This window comes from Protopterus annectens, chromosome 12.part0 (assembly GCF_019279795.1).
Source record: "Protopterus annectens isolate FY-2018-M chromosome 12.part0, PAN1.0, whole genome shotgun sequence".
Lineage (NCBI taxonomy): Eukaryota > Metazoa > Chordata > Ceratodontiformes > Protopteridae > Protopterus > Protopterus annectens.
The window spans coordinates 1271016401-1271032718 of record NC_056746.1 but is presented as its reverse complement, the minus strand read 5'-3'; positions in this window follow the sequence as shown (position 1 = coordinate 1271032718).

The following is a 16318-nucleotide window of genomic DNA, read 5'->3' as shown; positions in this document are numbered from 1 at the left end:
GATATCACATGATTTTAATTTTCTGTAATATGGGAGGGTATAAATAAGAAGGGATTTGATTGTCAGCATTTTCTGAGGAAGTTGTGTGATGAAAATGAGCGGGTTGTGTTTCAGCATTAGACTTTTACTGTGATTGCTATGGAACCCACTAAATATTACTTTGCAGTGGATACGGCTTCTTGGTGCTTCTTTTTGTTTATTAGTGTTTTGCTACTAATCTTTACAGAGCATTAGACCCATGGATGTTCTCCAATGAGAAGATGACAAGCACATGTCAGGCCACTGCTAGAGTCTTCTGAGGATGACAGTGATGATGATTATGCCGAGGAATCTGAACCCACCCCTGCCAGAGCTATCATGCCTGCACCCTGTAGGAGGTGTCAACATGACTAGAATCAAGATGATTATCGGCAGGAGATCTGGGATGTCCTGACCTATGCATTCTGAACACAGATGAGAGACACAAGTGGGCTTTATTTGTGGATATGGCATGTGCTATGTGGGATTTGTTCAGGATGACACCTCCTGAGGTCATTCAGAAGTTTCAGCCCTTCAGCTTGGTCCCTCTGGTCCATAGGTATTGTCTGTGTGCTCCACTTGTGCCATTTCATTGATTGGACTCTATATGCACTCTTGTACATGCATATCATGCATCTATCATGCTCATATGTTATTTTCATGTGACATTTACTTTCGTTTAAAAGAGCTGTGTGGTGCTAAGCACTGCTTAAACATGATTAACAGCCACTTTTGTTTGCATGCTGATAAGCGCTTCTAAAACCTAGGTTGTGTGAGCTTTCATGAAGCTCAGCTTCGCTAAGCCAGTTTCCATGATGCTAAGCACTGCGGTGCTTTTTTGAATGTTGCTGAATAATGTGTAAGGGTGGGAAAACAACCTATATTAAGGGCAATAGGTGGGAATTCTGCAGCATTCATTGGAGTCCATCTAACTGACAGTATGTCAGACAGTGCTGGAGGGTGGTAGCGTTTGGGTGCAGAGATGGGGTATACAGGAGTCCAGGGTTTTTGTTGAGCTCCTGATATGCAGTTATGAACCAAAGCTGCTGCAGAGTGGTTACCAGCACTCAGAGTGGAAGGCTGAGGGCTGGGATCAAATTGCCAGGGACCATATCAGTGCTGCTGGTATCCTCCACATTGGTGAGCAGTGTTGTTACCACTATGATGACCCTAAGCGTAGAAAGAGGGGAACTTTGGACACCTGGGTCAAAGAGGTGAGGAATGGACATGCCCCAGCAGTGTTTTACTAACATGCAAGCTGAATCTGTGCAAAACTGGTATACATAATGATGTGCTTCTCTTCCAACAGCTCCAGCTGAGAGGGCTCGCACTATCCAGTCCCATGCTGGGCGCTTGGCCAGGTTGCACCATGAGTGTGGTAAGTATGGAAATATTAAGCTAACTGTAGTGCAATAAACAATAAAGAATAAAAAATTATACTGCAATAAAGAATAAACAATACAAACTGTAGTGCAATAAATGGGCAATTAGAAGTGTAGTGCAATAACTGAACAATAACAACTGTATTGCAATAAACACTAATACAATACCAATAACAGTAAGCAAAAAGGTGTACAGCAGGATTGTGGTGTCATAACATAATTGCACTAGAACTCTGTGTACTGTATGTGTACGGTAAGGTTGCTGTAGTCAAGCGTAAAGATGTAATAACTGTAGAATGCAAAAGAATGGTGAGTAATGTATTGCTAAACCCATAATATGGTTCAAGGTTGTCTCTAGGCTAATTTTAGTCACATAATGCACTTTTTTCCTCCCACTCCAGGAACAAAAGGTATATGGGTGAGATAGCCCACTTTATAGGCAGATATTGTGTGTAGACTTCACAGATAATAAATAGCACTACCAATAGTGTTAAGCAGCTTTGTGTTTTCCTAAGTAAACCTGTCTTAATATTTGCATTAGGGCTGGATTCATTACATGTCTGTTCTAAGTTGATGCAGTCAGTTGTTACATTATTTGCAGATGTCCCTTGCGGTCGCAGCTTTTGGGTTCTACTCCCATGCCTGCCAACTAAGGCATGATGGATGTCTACTTTACTTAATGTACACAAACATACCTCTCAGCCGTCATAGTTTTTCATAATGTAATTACAGATGCTTAATCTGTCTGTTTCATGATTACCACATAAATCATTACCTGGAATGCAATATATTTTCAAATCCATTTACAGAACACATTGGTAGTTAAATCCACATTATTTGAAACTGTTCTGTGTAGTTGTGTACCTGCATTGGTTACTGCTTGGCCCATATTGTCCCATGCTAACAGCTTGAGAGGTATGTATGTGCTACATCAGCTACAGAAGAATTGTAGTCACTGTACTCACAACTGACACTGCACACCTGTAGAAATCTGTAGTAGTACTCTGTACAGTAATATTACCTGCAAAGTAACTAATGTTGTTTTTCTCTCTCTCCCCACACCTTAGAGTCTTTGCTTTATTATTTTGATTTATTATTATGATTTAATACTAACATATTTTGTTAAACTGTTTTATTGGCCTTATGGTTTAATTCATACTTGCTTTCTGTTAACATGCTTACTGTTTTGTAACTTCATGTTGTGTTACACATAATATACCTTAATATGTATTTGGATTAATAAATATTATGTTCCATTCTGTTAATACTAACATTGGTTTGGTTATTGCTAACCTGAACTTTTTGTTATAACTACTTTACTACAGCCCATCAAGGTCGGTCGATTCCTCGTGATCTACCTACCTTACCTCCTCCAGCCATGGCACCGGGTCCCAGCACATCTGGAACCCAACCTGGTGGTGCCCCCTCTGCTGCCCCTGACTACCTGCGGCATTGGGTATTAATATGCCAGAGGATGGGGATGGGCTCCCTCTGCGAGCAGTGGTGGAGGGGGAGTTGTCAGCCATGATGAACTGCCAGGTTTGGGGTGCAAGATCATCTATTGTGGATCTGGATGATGCCTGTGTCAGAGAGTATTCTGGCCACCCTGGTGGGGCAGGCTCACCCTGGAGCCCAGCCTGCACCACTGCCACCCTTGGGGAAGTGACAGAGCAGTGCCAACAGTCCCATGAGTGTGGATGGCAGTCACGCTATTACCTTGTGGAGGCAAATTGGACTGAGATTCCACAACACCCTCCCCGTCCAAGGTGTTTACACCCCTTTTTATTGCATACCACCCCTGTTTGCTATCTTGCCTGTCTTGTCTGTCTACAAAAGCTTCCTCACCTACCCAACGTACCTCCCCTACATGTACCTATGTCCCTTCACAAACATTCCACTCTCACCATAAAGAGAAAATGGGCACCCGTCCCCCCCTAAAAAATATTGTCTCATACATAGCTCTCCATTTCACACACATGTCTACTGGACACACACAGTTTGGTCCAATTGGCTTAACAATGCAATTATGTTGTTCTCACCCCTTTTTCTGGGGGTGAGAGTCCAAAGTCATCTACAAATTCTGTCAAAGTGCACAGTTGTTACTGTACAAAAATGGATAGCTATGGTTCTTTGCTACACCCTTCCTGCACATTCCTCCCTGCCTTTCATTATGTTTTCCCCCTGCTTGACCCCATTTCACCACTTTCCTATCTCCCCGTTTTTCTTTTCTTTATATATTTTTAGTGCAGCTTTGCTAAGCTCAGCTAAATGGAGCTATATTGATATATGTGTTTTAAATAATAAACATGTACAAAATAAACACCTGTCCCCATTTTGAACCAAAGACCATGACACCTGTAGACCACTGCATTAACTTGCCATACCACACAGCTGTTAATTTAAACAGGTGGTTTAAGCAAAACATAGTAACTGCAAGTTACACTCATTACATGTGTTTAGGCAGAGCTGCACATCATTCTGCGTTGTGTAAACCTGCTTAAAGAGTAATGGAAAAATTGGGAGTGCACCTTGGAGTCTGGTACAAGAGTACAGCACTAGAAAGGCAAACACAGAATAATGGATGCAAATGAGGCCTGTAATAGCAGGTAAATGTCCCCTTTTATCAGCAACATTTATAAATACATCTGCTAAGGCATTGCTGGCAAAATACATGTACAACCAAGACCCGGGTACAGAAATACATCCATATAAAGCCATCCACATAATGAAGGCAGTAAAAAAAGTATGTGCACTTATAGCTTGCAAATACACCTGTTGTAACAGTGATTCAGTAGCTTAGTCTGTTAAATGCCTTGCAAGCAGTACATTTTGCCACAAACAGTCCTGGGTTCAAATCCAGCAGTGTATATCATTTAAATTACATTATTGTGAAGCCAGCAATTAATAATTGAGTCATGCACTCTTTATCCACACAATGCATTTTAAATGAAATGCCTGCTTGTCACTGATGGAAGTCACAGGCCTGTAGATAGGAACACACTTCACATATCCCTAGAGCAAAGCTATAAGTGCATAAAGTGTCACGTCATGCGTTAATATGCATTCACAGAGGATTTTAACTCAGGTAATGTAAATGAGGCCCACTACTATCAGAGTGTTGTACAAAATCCTTTCAAACTCATAGTGCAGATTAGCACAGCTGCACAACCAACATCCACATATGAAGCCCCTGCTTGTAACAAGGGCTGCCTGCATACACTATCCAAATGAGTACCAGACTGTAACATGTGGCCTGACAGTTGCCCAACTGGTGGACATGATGTTATATCTATCCCCTATGTTGCTCAAGGACACAACAAACATGTAGCCTAGTACTCTGTTAATGATACCATTGCCTAACATACTTACCTTAAACACATGCATTAACTGGAGTGGAATGGCTACCCTCACTCTGGCTCTGCTTTGACTACAAAGCTGCTACAGCTGCCACAGTTACTCCTACAGCTGTTTGTGCTTCAAAGTGTTCACACTCTCTGCCTAGGCCTATTACCAGCAGCAGTTGCAGCCTGTAGCACACACATCTCTATGTAACAGTAGCTGCTACACACCTACCCTCAGCAATGACATAGTCTCCTCACCCCAGTAAGGCCCAGCACAACATATCAGAAAGGGCTTGTAATCTACATGGAGGCCTTATATCTTGTACAGTGGTTGCATATCAGTGGCTGATGATAGTGCAAATCAGCTGTGCTGGCTGCAATTAGCATTTCAGGACTACAGGTTGGTTAAGAGGCAATCACCTGCTAATGAGAAACATGTTAAAAGGCAAACATGCTGGCTATGGAGAACCATTCTGTATGAGACTTTCTGCACACAGAACATGTGTTTGCAAAAACTTACATAGCACCACATATGTAAAGAGAAGTTTTGCACTCCAGCAGGTATGTAACCTTTTTGTTTAGAACATGATGCATAAGTGTGAATATACGTACAGGCAATAGGGATTACAGCATTAAGCCTTTCTTAGAATCATGATAATGACATGTCATTGATGTCCAGATTTGTTACATCTACAAACGACATGCAATACATCAAGGGTGGAATGCGTTTTGTCAATGTGGCACATTGGTCTTGTGGGACTGTCCCTTTATAGTGGTTGTAATAGCACACTGCTATTTGTTTGGCATTGTTATTTTGATATATTATCAGGGGGGTAGCCCTAGGGGACACACTACAATAGACTCCAGTGTTGGGTGTATGCTCATAAAGCCGTATCTGTCATGGCACACAGAGGAATAGCTGACTATCATTAGTATCTTTGTTGTATCCACACGCTTAGTATGTTTGCACACAATATGACATGTGTGATCAAGCAGTGGATACTGCCAGCCATTCTGTGTACTTCCACATATGAGATCCTGACATGTGTTCCCATTCTTTTGTCTTTCAGGAAACATGTACCCAAGACACCGTGCACCATTCACGGACAAGGAGAATGATATTAAACTTGAAGGCTTCCACCAACATCATGAACTCCTACTGTCTAGGGGGAGGCAAAGCAGGGAACAGAGGGCAGCATTGTCCATGACTTGAATGCCACAGGTCATCAGAGCAGGACATATAAGTAGGTTTGACACCACACAACAGAGATAATCACTACTGCATGCAGAAGAGCAGCAATGTAGCCAGGAATCGTGGCATCACCAGTGAAGGACCTGCAGCAGAACAACCACTCTCAGACAGGGAGGAATTTCTGACAAACCTAGCACCCACGACAGCTCTCGGGTATCCATCACACCATACATCATTGGATGTGGGTGCCCCAGTTTCCATGATAGAGGAGGATTAACATAACATTTGCATAAATAATTATGCAGCCCCACCCACTCCAGTGGAATTGTGGGATACCAACTTTCAAATGCAAACTGAAGAACAGGCAACCAAAATATGGCCCCAGGCCCAGACCCTGTATTAAATGGTAACCTTTTTTTTAAATGTGTAACAATGATGTTCACTGGGAAGGGAAAAGATGATGAACCTTAGTATGTGAGTTTTGTGGTAAAAGTAGGGCGTTTTTTGTTTTTTTTTGGTTTTGTGTTTACTCAGTTTGACGTGTGTATTGCTTTGTAGTACTATAGTTTGCTAGGACCTCCAAAAGTCATTCTCCATGGCCTACTGATCAGTGGTGTAGCTAGAGTTTCTGCCACCAGGAGCTGTCTTTCAGTTTGCTACCTTCCCCTCCGTACAAAAATCATGGTCAAATGGGGCTCTTATACACAGCATGTTGCCCTTGAAGAATAATTGCCTATGTTACATTAAAAAATAATAAGCTAGTAATATTGCAATAGGGAATGGATGGCAAACTGATAACAGGTTCATAGTTACTAGGTATCTTTCCCAAAGAGGACATTCTCAGGACTGCAGCATCTACCCCCTATAAAAGTACAACACAGTATAGTATCAGCAATCCATTTACAAACTGTGGGAGTAGAACCCACAGCCTTCTGCATCAAATGCAAGTATACTAGCTATTGTGCTACTAACAACACAAACTAACTTGGCATAAGCAGTAATAAACTTCTCTCCCCCTGAAAACTATGCAGCAAAGGAAATCTGGAAAAATACATTTATGGGGGGGGGGGGGCAAAGGCCCAAAACTAGGGACACAGTTTAAACATTGCTGGTATAATCTTAGAAAGTTGCAAGAATAAAATGTTTTGTGTTACCATGCTGTTCCTGAAAGATAGAAAGACTGAAACTTAAATGGTTATCATTATTTAGTGAATTCAGTTCTCACTGATTTGCCAGAAAACCACAAATTTTAAGAGGAACAGACTAAATTTATGAGCCAAACATTCTGTGAAACTTTGGACAGTTGAGAAACTCCTTGAATCATGAGTGGTGGTATGGGTAGAGAATTCAGGCTCTTGCTCTTTGTACCTAAGGTACAGGGTTTGAGTCTGAATAACCTTGCCTACCAGTTATATCTAACTGGGGCATTTCACACACACACACGCATTCACTTGTTTGGTTGTACACTGCAGTGCAGTGAGAAATCAGTTGCTTTAGTGGCGCTGAAAACTCACTCCACTAGGTCTTATAGTAACATTACAAAAGGAAATTGACACACTCCAATTGATCTAGGCAGTAGGACGGGCTTGTAACAGCATTCAAATTGTATTCTCATAATAACATTCAAAATTAGGAACTGACACACACACTCAAATTGAACTAGACAGTAGGACTTGTAACAACATTCAAATTGCAAAGGAACTAGCAGTGCAGTATCAATCCAGCTCTACTTTCTCTCCTACAACAAGTCGTACACTTCCATGCAGTGAGAAATCAAAGTAAGCACAAAGTGCCATGCATTCAATGCAGTGCATAAAAAAGAATTAGTAAACTCAATGCAAGAAAAATACTGGTCCTAATAACAGTCTGTTTTCTTGCCTTAATAGAGCCGGCAGAAGAAAAGTGCTGTGTGCACTGCCTGAATAAAACCCGAGGACTGGTGATGACGTCAGGAATGGTCCAAAAAAAAAAAAAACCTGGGATATTTGTAAATTAACAAGACCACTCAGGAATTCCTGGCACCCCAATATTTTGCCCTCAAGACGGGTATTTAATGAGGAATTCGGTATGGTTGAAAGGTGTGTGTGGGTTTACAGAAATGTAATCACAAAAGTGTCACCCAGACTTTCTGCCTGGAGTGGTGTACTATAGACATGATTGCCAACTGCACAAATATTTTCTGACTGTACACGTTACAGTCATACGTATGCCTTGTAGATGTCACCACTCTGATAGATGTGACAGTATTGTCTGGACATTGCAGATTGCCATATGTGTCAACTGTGCAGAATCTTTACAAATGCTAATAGTGTACCTCATTTCTGCTGATGAGATTGCTGTATAAAGAGCTTTTATTTACAAGTAAATACAGCTGTTTGTGGAAATAGTAATGTCCTTTTGTCCTCCTATATGAGATCGGGGTTTCAACAGGTCTGTAATAGTGCCAACAGTGTGTAGAGCTGTAAGTGTATTGCATCATAGTACTGCAGAGCATCATAGTGTCGCTATTAATTTACGACTTTTTCCACTCATCACAGGTGACTGGGGGGGTTAGTCTCTGTCCCCTACACAACTTGATCTCAATGTTTCTTCAGACATTTATGATGATGGTGGCCACAGTGATGCACAAGTGGGGGTTTCAAGGGCTGAATTTGCCCCAAAGGCTGACAACACTCTTCTGCCCTCATTGTTACTACACACAGTCAGGATGCCTGCACATTCCCAGTCTCTAGAGGCCACGGAAATTGGACAGTCAGAGGGTGGGGACATTGAATGCGAAACTGTGGCAACTATTGCTCCAGTGAGTGTAGACACTGGCCATATGCAGAGACCTGGCAAGGTTCTACAAGGGCAGATTAATAGGGGTGCTCGTAGGAGGCCTGCTGTCCTTCCACCACCTGTTGCAAGTGACACATCAAGGTTCACTTGGCATAAGTTTTGAGCCATCATGGAGTCACAGGCACATTCTGAAAGGAACTCCAGATGTATGCTCAGGGTTATGGGTGCAGCCCAGTCTAACATCAATGACTGCTTCCACTGCATAGCTGACACCCTGATAAATTTACTGATGCAGTGGAAAGAAGGTGGGCTGAGACATTGTCTGTCTTGGAACACACAGTGTCTGTGCTGGAAAGTCTGGTTGGAGTTGTGTGTCTGTCTCATGGACATAGGTCAGCAAACCCATCTGTTGAGAGTCCATGTGGCCATACACAATCATGCTCCCATAGTGGCAGTACATCCAGCGCTAAAGAGGGGATTGTGCTGTCCACACCAAGATGTGGAAGGCCATGGGTTCATGGCCCTGGGTGGTCCTGTGGAGGACACAATCCCAGCAGACAGCAGTCACTGTCAGGTACTAGCAATGCTTCTGACATTGGGTATGGAGGTGCCAGTGCAACTCTTGTCAGAGCCAGTTCCTGTGTTCAGGGTTGGAAATGGTGAACTGTCAGATCTCCCATGCATGGTTTAAAGCTATCTAACAAACACACATGTAGGGCTGGCACTGAGCTTGACTGTGTACATACACACACTCACACACCACTGTCAAATGCAGGTCACCTACAGACACACAGGGCACATTTCCATGGTCCGTCTTGCCTGCTTCCCTTCCTGACTTACACACATGCTGTCAACCTTTTGGGTCAGCCTAGACTTCCTTCATCCCCACACACCCATGTCATCCTCATCATCGATGCAAAGAAACGAAGTTATGTGTCTGATGCACAGAGTGACTATATAAATTGACATGCACCTGTGTAATGCATTGTTGTTTATCCATGCCACTTGTAGTGGTTACTGACAGATACAGTATGCTGACATTTGTAATGAGTAAGCCACATTATTGTGTATACCTTAAATTGTATGCTGTTATAATGGTTGTATACTTACACAATGAAAAGTGTGTCATGGACCTGTTTATGTTACTGTTTCAGGATTCTGTTCGGGACACCTATGGATACACAGTGACAATAAAGCCATAGATGTCATAGCACAGGATAGAATGTCAGCACAGAAGAAATATGTCCTTAGAAAGGTACCACACTATAGGTGCATGGCTCCTTAAGTCCATATGTGTATAACAGGCTAACAAGGACAATGGCATCATTCAGTGAACTCATGCATCCCTAATCTGTGAAAAGGTTTGATACTCTTGATAGGTGTCACCAGGGTTTTGCAAGCTAACACATCTACAAGCTGTGGTGCTGGGGATGACTCATCTACATATTTCCTGTGTTCAGTACAGACATTTGTCTGACAACAGCTATGATTGTCTTTCTCTGCCTTCCATGGTGTAAACTGAACATGATGTGTGTCACAGCAGATACATGGAGGGCCTGTTACATATAGGGTGTACTGTCTATGTTACATACCTGTCTCTCTAGCATGCACTATTTATGCCACAGTGATGGTGTAGGTGTGTAGGACAAGTAAGACATATGTTAGTCCTGTCATGGATACACAGGAGGTAGACAGTGGGATCTGATACCTCCATGTATGGCAGCCATACACATCCCCTCCAAAGCATTTATGAGACAGACTAAAAATGTACAGCCTTGACACGGACTCCACAGGACATGTTATCTGCAATGTGTATTGCTGTACCATGGAAACTGTGTGGCTGCTACAGCTGTAAGATATGCCTGTGTAATGATATAGCAAGAGTGCCACTGTACACAATGATAGGTGTGATGAATGCCACATTCAGTATGGCAATGACAGTGTGGAAGTTACATCACAGACCTTTCTGTTTAGGTTGTACAACATTGGATGCATCCCCACATCTCACTGACCAGTGAATTTCAAAGGCTACATTACTCTCTGTGTCCATAAGTCCATGAGTAATGGCTCAACTGTGTGTGGTGTGCGGACACTATTATATTTCCCAGGGGTGGTTGACTTTCCAAAGGATAGTAGCATGCAGTCATTGGCATTTAGCATTTGTCAGTGGCTCAGACATCAACTGAATGTTTGTCACAGGCCATCCTGGATAATTGTTGCTTCTGTGTGGGATTTAGTGACAACTCCTGATATGCAATCACCTGTTAATGTAGTCAGTCAGAGGGCACTGACAGTGGCTGTGACTGCAGAGAGGGAATGGCTGGAAGGGGTATGCCATAAATGATGTCTGTGGAAATCCACTGGTGACTGGTATCATTGCAACATAGGTCACTCAATGTTATCTTCCCATATTATAACTGTCAGACAATTGCATATCCACCAGCTGACATAACACTCTGTATATAACCTACACAGTTTCCAGCAAGGCCTGCTGGCCCACTATTGTCAAACACCATGTCAGGCCATGGTAGATAGAGTGAGTAATATTCCCATCATCCATTGCATAGTATAACATTCAATGGGTCCACCAGTTAGAATCAGTAGGTATGATTTGGCCTTGAGCATAAACAGTGTGTGGTCCATTGTCAGTAGTTGTACAACAGTGTTACTGCTAGTATCCATGCTACCTCCTTTGATGGCATTTCATGTCACATGACTCAGAGATCTGGGGACACAGCTTGGCACTACATGCAAATGTCCTTTGTGCAACTAAGTATTGCAGTTGCTTCCAGCATGTTCCAAGAAGAGAGTCATCCAAGGTGTCTGTACAGAGCACAGACAAACTCATTAGGAAAGTGAAATATGTATACCCTTTGAATGTAAGGTGGAGGTTTTACACAGGTATTCTGTAGCTGGACACTACCCAAGAGGTGTGTACTGGAAGGACACAATTAATTTGTGAAGACTGCGGAAAGCAGGGGAGTCCACAGAATTGCCGGTGCCTGTCAACTACTAATGCTGGTCGTATTGACTCCACTCTCACATAGGATACCATGCTCTGATATGTTTTTTGTTAGCACACACAAAATATTACTATGAAGCCCATGATGACAAGCAGGACACAGCCTGTTTGTTCATCCACATAGCTGTCCCACATCATGAAAGGCTCTGTAGGCTTCACATACCCTTTTCCAAGTAGATGTCTTCATTAGCAACCTGGGCAATCAGTTGGCTTTTGCATATGTTATGCTGTTTGCTCCAGGGTTGGTGGTATGTCACTAGAGAACTGACAAGAGGAGGATTAGTAGCACTGCAGTAATGCCACAATATAATGAACAATATCCATTGGCATAGATCTCCAATCTTGCTTTAACAATTAGCACACTGGCAGTGAGCCATCGTAGGTGACACTTTCACAGCACTTCATGCATCATGCCCTTCAACGAATTACTGGTGGATATCTGCACGACATGGCTGTGGGGCCAACTGCAGCGGACTGGCCACATTTGGCCAATGTGTGCCCACCTGCTACATGTCTTAGGGATGTTATACTGTACAGTTATCTACCCAAAACACATGTCTGTGTTCCAACATCATGTCACGTAACAACCAGTGTGCTGTCTAGTTGCTTGACAGGCATAGTATGCTTGCAAGGCCAACATAATATCAGCAAAGTTGAACAAGTCCTCTATGCATGCAAAGGCATCCACATCTTCACTTCAAGGTGTGCCTACAAGAACTGTATGTCAGGATGTCAACACTAAGGGTGAGGAAATGTGACCCTACCTTTGCAGAACCTGCTGCTCAGATGCTGGGAGTGTCCCCACCCTTCTACACCTATGACACACAAACACAATGTGTGACAGATGTCACTGCATTTCAAATCTTGCTTCAATGGTGTCTCCAATAGCAGTTATTACATGTGGCAATGAGCAGTTTGTCAATATGCACAGCTCACATCCTGCACCACCTACACCCACATCATACACACCTGCATGTGTGCATCTCCTTGTGAGACACATTGGCAAGCAGACAGCTGAGAAAACCCTGCCTCTGAAGTGCACAGTACACATAATACTACATACACCACTCTCTTACCGGTTAAACACCAAAGGCAAAACACAAAATCTCACCTCTTAGTCAGAGGTGACTACATTGTGAGACACATTGATGTCTGTGTCAAGTGGCTACATATGGGAAAGATCACAATAGGCCTTACCACACATTGCCACAAATCAGTTAACACAATGTTGATATCATAGCTCCTGCAGGTGTGTATGACTAGGGACATACATCACTGGCCTGTATGCAGACACATGACTGTGCGTAGCCAGTCTGTGTCTCTTGTAAGGCATACGCATAGCTTCTGGCAGCAGTTGACCCTCACCTGGGATGATAGCTCCATACACATGGAAATTGATGGAAGAAAATAATTGCCTTAGCATGTAATGTCATTGTCAGGGGATTGCCTTAGCATGTAATGACATTGTCAGGGGATCTACTACATGTCTGCCTGGGATGCCTTGCTCAGCAGACATCAATGCTTCACTGGTGATGGTGTTCATCTCTCACCCCTGAGATTTGGAGTACCAGTCATGGCTACTGACACCCCCACAATGCATCTTAGATGCACTGTTGAGGGAAAAGTTAGTAATGAGAACACCATCTTTATACAACATCATGGTTATGCTGATACACGGTGGGTATAGAAACACTGAACCCCACTCTGTGGGATGTGTCCTCACCTTGGATGATGCAGACATGTGTGCAGTCAAGGACATCTTGTTCAAGGCTATGGACAGCACCACAGCCATATCAGACTATATGTACATCCACATTTTCACATCTCAAAATGACAGTGCTCAAGGTAATGCAGGTGGTGTATACATACTCATTAAGGAGAGATACACATCCAGATTTAGTGAAGCACTATGATTTCCCAGAGACACTGCATGTGCCATTCAGTACTGGAATGGCACTTAATCAAGCAATAGCCGGCTAAAGGAGCAGCTCCATGAATTCAGACACCCATTGTGTGCATATGTGTGTATGTGTGTCTTTCAAGATATGTCATTACACCATGGTGTGGAGTGGCATTAAGTGACCACCAGCTGTGTTGCTTAGTCACACAGCATCTCATTTGCCCAAAGGTTAGTCTACGTCCTTAACTACAATGCAAGCAGTGACAAGACATCCCCCCAAGGGGAACAAATGTATTATATTAGTTGTTTACCAATATGGGTGACCACTGCAGCCCCCCAATGTGAGGTCCTCCCTGGTGGACCTGATCATAGATCAGTGTCATTAAAACTACCAGCACTAACCCCCACTTGCAGAAAATACAGATATATATTTCAACAAAGACATTTATTATCTCCTGTGGGACAGTTTACATAGCTTGACTGCAACTCACCCCTCTGATGAGACAGGCAAGTATGCAGAGCTCTACACCCATGCATTATGCCAACAACATTACAACTGCATGAACTCAGCTGTACCTGACAGGAGAAACACAGGCTCCTCATGGCACAACAAACCTTGCATCATTGCCAAGTGCCATTATCAGATCGTACAATAAGAGCTGGACACTGCTGTGTGACAGTTGAGATTTGGGTGTCCCCCAAAAATGGAGGTACAAACTCTTCAGCTAAAACAACTACATAGTGTTGTTGTGATGTTATAAAGACACAGTAAGTGACAAAATTAGCTACCCACACAAAGCAGAACAACTATGCACAGTGTAGTCACATGTATAACCTCAAAGGACAGGCCCAGATTGTTGGTGATGCCACATAGAATGGGTCTGCACTCATAGCTAACCTGTAGTCCCACATGTTCTGTGTCATATTCAGTCCCCTGTCCTCACTACACATAATACATGACATTCCTACAACTTGCACCCTAACTTTCATATCTACAGAGCAGGTCATAAATGGTCTCTATATGGAGAATACACAGCATCTATTGGACATGCTAACATCCCAGGCTGCATCCTACATGGGATCTGTCATGGATTACTAACATAATTTTGAACACCTTGCAATTATAATGATACCACTGGCTGGACCCCAGTTGACTGGACAACAGCAACTGTTATACCCTTGCACATTATGGTGCATGCACTGAACACCAGAAAGATAGACCTCTTTGCCTGAGTATCCATATCTGTATGGCCATAGAGGCAATCATCATGGACTTGATCAGCACACATATATGTGATCTACACACAGTTGACTCTACACAGTTTGGATGTCTGACAGGGGGATTATGACTGTTAAATATGGTGGACATTTCTGAGGCAGTCACCAAGGACCTGGGTGAGGTGACATCAGGGCATACAACCCCCTGGACTGAGCTAAGCCATCTGACTATATCCCTCACTCAGACATCATTTACAAAGCACCCACATAGGCAGCCATGGTACTATCATTGTAGGGGTCACTCAGCGACCCATTGATGGTACACATACTCAGCATAGGGAATAATATGTCAAGGAGCCTCAGTCCTCACCACTAACACCAGTGAGGGGCGTCCATATAGGGAAAGATAACAAATACACACACAGTAAAGTACAATTTCCCCTAAGAGCACACAGAGATCACAGTCAGTCTGGGGCTGGTTTCTCCCTTTCTCTCCAGGTCCCTAATAAGACTCCCCACTGACACCGCTATAGGGTCCAGATCTCAGCCTAGTGAGCAAACTAAAACCACCAGCACCATCTCTGTCCAACCAGTGCTTCGTGTCCCTTCCCAAGTAGCTGACACACACACACACACACACACACACACACACACACACACACACACACACACACACACACACACACACACACTTTGAGATAAGAGTTATATACAGCCACACAGACACTTTTGGGGAAGGCTAGAACAGGTTATCCAGCTGTGCCCCTTTTACACAGACTATATGGTAGTACCACTTGCCACCACCCACTAATATTTATCAGCTACTAAAAGGCCCTTATGAAAGGGTGTCCAATTATACTGTGCAATATTATTATCCAAATGGTGAGTGCAACTGAACAGTCAAGGCTTATTGGGAGTGGCTTGGCCAGTATCACTATATACATGCAATGTACTCTACAGCTTAAATTATCTCTACACAAAACAACCACAGTTGAAAGGTTTCAAAATATTTTATAATAAATAATAAAAACACAAGACAATATGTCTTACTACACATTGCTAGTCAAAAGTTCAGAGATCACAGAGAAATACTTAAAATAATACAGTAGAAAAGTTCTGACATCATTACAGAAAAAAGACTAATGTAATATTCCTAGTTCCTAGCTATATCTATGAGAAAACACAGTTCTAAAATAAATGTACATATAGAACAAGGCAGTGCTGGTGATGTTGGATGTTCTCAAGACAAATACTCAAAAGTTCTCATTCGTTCTGTCCTTAAATTGATAACACAGTACCACTGATTCATTTCAGATTACATCTTTTTTTATTTGGTTACCAGGCTAACAGAAACTCAGAGATCAATAGCACTTTTGATCTTGTAGCTGGAAAAGAAGCTAGAGCAATAAAATAAATTATATATGTAAATTCTAGCCATTAACTCTGGCTTCAAAACAATAGGCAGAA